This window comes from Rosa rugosa, chromosome 3 (genome assembly GCF_958449725.1).
Source record: "Rosa rugosa chromosome 3, drRosRugo1.1, whole genome shotgun sequence".
Taxonomy (NCBI): domain Eukaryota; kingdom Viridiplantae; phylum Streptophyta; class Magnoliopsida; order Rosales; family Rosaceae; genus Rosa; species Rosa rugosa.
Window position 1 is genome coordinate 44728369 of NC_084822.1, and position 5062 is coordinate 44733430.

Here is a 5062-nt window from a genome sequence, read left to right on the forward strand (position 1 = left end):
AATTTTCAAAAACATGCTACTCAGTTCATCACTTCAAACATTGATCACTTAGATTAACAATCACAAAAGATTGATAACAATTATAGAAGCAAAATCAGGAATCGAAGATGGAGATAAGAGACAGAATCGATCTTCAAACCCTAGATGATGAATTAAAAGCCTCAAACTCAAAGAAAGAAATGGCTTACATGCCTTCAAATTCTTGTTTTTGGATCCTACTGCGTGCGAGAGAGAGAGAGAGCTTCATCTTCGTTTGCGAGCTAGAGAGAGAGCTTCGTCTTCATTAGCGAGCTAGAGAGAGAGAGAGTTTCATCGTGGTAGAGAGAGAGAGAGATCGAGATAACTGAAACATAAATTTTAATGATAGACAGCTGAGGCTAAAATAGGTATAGCATAAAAAGGAGCTGATGGTTTTGGGCCCCAAAGTGGCCTTATGTGTACAAAACAATTTAGGTGGCCCCAAAATGACACTTATATGTAATTTTCTATTAAATAAAACAGAGAAAATAGTGGGAGAGAAAAGTGGGGGTTGTAAGATAATTTTTTTTTAATTTTCTTCATAAAAATCTATTTTGTAATTATCATATTTACCCTTGTTAATTTATTCTCAAAGTTTTTTAATATTTCAGGGTTAAATCTGTCAAAATTTTTATTTTTGCTAACAAAACCTCTTCTTTTAATAATAGTATAGATATATTAAACTCATCTACCTTCTTGCAAACGTCCACCATGTTACAATTCGAATCAAATAAATTGTTTTTTCCGACATAACCTCACAACCCAGACATATTTTGATTTATAAAATGCTAGGACCTATCCTTTCCACTGCACCTAGGCCTGATCCTGATGCAACTGTATATTTCTTCTTGTTGTACATTGTTCTTTTTTATTAGAATGAGCATTGGACTCGATAATCTTCAGTCGTTTTTGCGAATCCAGTTTTGCTTCTTGGATCAGTTTTCTAGGTTGATAGCAACTGCGCTGTATATACTTCTAAGATTCTCATATATGTCTCAGTATTGTTACTGATGAGAACTTCTTTTGGCAGTGATAAGGCGAAGAGACTTCTATGGACCAAGGTCCACCTGCACCAAGCCATTAGGGGGCGTTTGAAGGACACGCGCGGTTACCTAACCGCGGCTGGTTATGCAGAGGGTACAGTTCCTTTCCATGTTCGAAGCCTCTGGAGTCTGGACCACCTGCAAAACAGAGACAAACTGCAATGGAGCAAGCAGGACTCCAGGTACATGGCCACCATCGTCCTCGACATCAGCTTCCCTGTTCATGGACAGCTCTTGCCACATCTGCACTGCCGGGGACGACTCGCAGGCCCTCACCGACCTCTCCTCCATGGGCCAACCCGTCGAGGGTGGCCTCGATCCCATTCTGGCCTACACTTCCGTCTGCCGGGGCAGAGATTGAGCAGCTGCAGTGGTGTTCTTCTCAGCCCGATTGCGGCCAAGCCGAAGCAAACTTTGCCTTCGGAAACAACGACGTTAGCGGTGGTGCTGTTGAAGACAGCGATCGCAGGGACAATCGGAGATCGCAGGGACGTAGGCGACGGCGAGACGAAGCTTTTTCCGGTGGTCCGCATCGGAGAGATGGCCGGAGGAGAGATTTCCGGTCGGGTCACGTCGTCGGGTCGCGGGGTTGCAGTTCGAGTCAGAGAGCCTCTCGGGTGTTCTAGATCGTCCATCTAATCCCAGGCCTATTGATAGGCTCTTTCAATTGTTTTTGAACGGCTGTGATCAAGAGTTGGAGACAGTGGATGGCTAGGATCGCTCCACCCATTTTTTATTTCCTTAATTAATTTCCAAAATCTCAAAACTTCGGAAAATCATAACAATTAGGTCGGGTATCCGAAAAATTCCCCGAAAATTTTCACGAACTCGTCAGGTCGTGTACTTTATTATCCAACTCCTAGATTGAGGATTTCAATTTATGAAAATTTCTAAAAATTTCCTCAAGCATCATGACATTTATCGATATCGTTGAATAATTTAGCGTACGATCTCCATTAAGCTCAATACATTTTTTCGGAGCTCACATATTATTATAAACGGTTCAGATCAAAATATGCAAAGTATACAGTCCAGATCGCACCTCTTCAAAATTATTTTATAATAAATAATTGATATGTTTTTGAGAATATTTGTATTATAACTTTTAAAATTCTAAAACTTCTAAAAATTGTAATAAATAGCTTTTGAGTGGGCAAAAATTCTCAAAAATTCTCACAAACTCGGCGTGACGTGTAATTTAATAACGAACTTGCCCTTGAAAGGTTGTGTAACAAAATTTAGGGTTATTAAGCCCTAGTCGTTTGACATACCCGATAGACCAACTATCGACGACGGATTTTGCCAAATTTTTTACTGGAATCATAAAATATTGTACTTGGGACATCTGACGGAATGATTCTCAAGTGGACGAACCGGTGATGACATTTCCCTTTGAAAGTTGTATAGAGAAAAAAGAGGGTTATTTAGCCCTAATCGTTTGACCTAGCCGATCAACACCCTATCGATGATGGATTTTTCCGAATTTTGTACAAGAATCATAAAATAGTGTACTTGGGACATCTGACGGAAGGATTCCCAGGTGGACAATCCAGTGATGACCTTTCCCTTTGAAGGTTGTATAGATAAAAAATAGGGTTATTAAGTCTTAGTCGTTTGACCTACCCGATCGACATCCTATTGATGACGGATTTTTCTGAATTTTGAAAGCGAAGTCTAAAATAATGTACGTGCCACATCTGATAGAAGGATTCTCAAGTGTATGATACAATGACGCCCTTTCCCTTTGAAGCTTGTAGTGAAAAAAAAAATAGGGTTATTAATCCCTAATCTTTTGACCAGGCCGATCGACATGCTATGGATGAAGGATATTACCGAATTTTTGACTTGAAGCTTAAAAGAATGTACTTGCCACATCTGACGAAAGGATTCTCATGTGGACGATCCGATTACGACCTTGCCCTTGAAAGGTTGTGTAGCAAAATTTAGGGTTATTAAGCCCTAGTCGTTTGACATAGCCGATAGACCAACTATCGACGACGGATTTTTCCAAATTTTTCACTGGAATCATAAAATATTGTACTTGGGACATCTGACGGAAGGATTCTCAAGTGGCCGAACCGGTGATGACATTTCACTTTGAAAGTTGTATAGAGAAAAAAGAGGGTTATTTAGCCCTAATCGTTTGACCTAGCCGATCAACACCCTATCGATGATGGATTTTGCCGAATTTTGTACTAGAATCCTAAAATATTGTATTTGGGACATCTGACGGAAGGATTCTCAGGTGGACAATCCAGTGATGACCTTGCCCTTTGAAGGTTGTATAGATAAAAAATAGGGTTATTAAGTCTTAGTCGTTTGACGTACCCGATCGAAATCCTATTGATGACGGATTGTTCTGAATTTTGAAAGCGAAGTCTAAAATAATGTACGTGCCACATCTGACGGAAGGATTCTCAAGTGTATGATCCAATGATGCCCTTTCCCTTTGAAGCTTGTAGTGAAAAAAAATAAGGTCATTAATCCCTAATCTTTTGACCAGGCCGATTGACATGCTATGGACGAAGGATATTGCCGAAGTTTTGACTTGAAGCTTAAAACAATGTACTTGCCACATCTGACGAAAGGATTCTCATGTGGACGATCCGACTACGACCTTGCCCTTGAAAGGTTGTGTAGCAAAATTTAGGGTTATTAAGCCCTAGTCGTTTGACATAGCCGATAGACCAACTATCGACGACGGATTTTACCAAATTTTTTACTGGAATCATAAAATATTGTACTTGGGACATCTGACGGAAGGATTCTCAAGTGGACGAACCGGTGATGACATTTCCCTTTGAAAGTTGTATAGAGAAAAAAGAGGGTTATTTAGCCCTAATCGTTTGACCTAGCCGATCAACACCCTATCGATGATGGATTTTTCCGACTTTTGTACAAGAATCATAAAATAGTGTACTTGGGACATCTGACGGAAGGATTCCCAGGTGGACAATCCAGTGATGACCTTGCCCTTTGAAGGTTGTATAGATAAAAAATAGGGTTATTAAGTCTTAGTCGTTTGACCTACCCGATCGACATCCTATTGATGACGGATTTTTCTGAATTTTGAAAGCGAAGTCTAAAATAATGTACGTGCCACATCTGACGGAAGTATTCTCAAGTGTATGATCCAATGACGCCCTTGCCCTTTGAAACTTGTAGTGAAAAAAAATAGGGTCATTAATCCCTAATCTTTTGACCAGGCCGATCGACATGCTATGGATGAAGGATATTACCAAATTTTTGACTTGAAGCTTAAAAGAATGTACTTGCCACATCTGACAAAAGGATTCTCATGTGGACGATCCGACTACGACCTTGCCCTTGAAAGGTTGTGTAGCAAAATTTAGGGTTATTAAGCCCTAGTCGTTTGACATAGCCGATAAACCAACTATCGACGACGGATTTTGCAAAATTTTTTACTAGAATCATAAAATATTGTACTTGGGACATCTGACGGAAGGATTCTCAAGTGGACGAACCGGTGATGACATTTCCCTTTGAAAGTTGTATAGAGAAAAAAGAGGGTTATTTAGCCCTAATCGTTTGACCTAGCCGATCAACACTCTATCGATGATGGATTTTGCCGAATTTTGTACTAGAATCCTAAAATATTGTATTTGGGACATCTGACTGAAGGATTCTCAGGTGGACAATCCAGTGATGACCTTGCCCTTTGAAGGTTGTATAGGTAAAAAATAGGGTTATTAAGTCTTAGTCGTTTGACGCACCCGATCGACACACTATTGATGACAGATTTTTATGAATTTTCAAAACGAAGTCTAAAATAATATACGTGTCACATATGACGGAATGATTCTCAAGTGCACAATCCGATCAAATCCTTGCCCTTGGAAGGTTGTATAGGGAAACAATAGGGCTATTAAACCGTAGTCGCTTGACCGGACCAATCGATACCCTATCGATGACGGATTTTGCCGAATTTTTGACTGGAATCCTAAAAGATTGTACTTGGGACATATGACGGAAGGATTCTC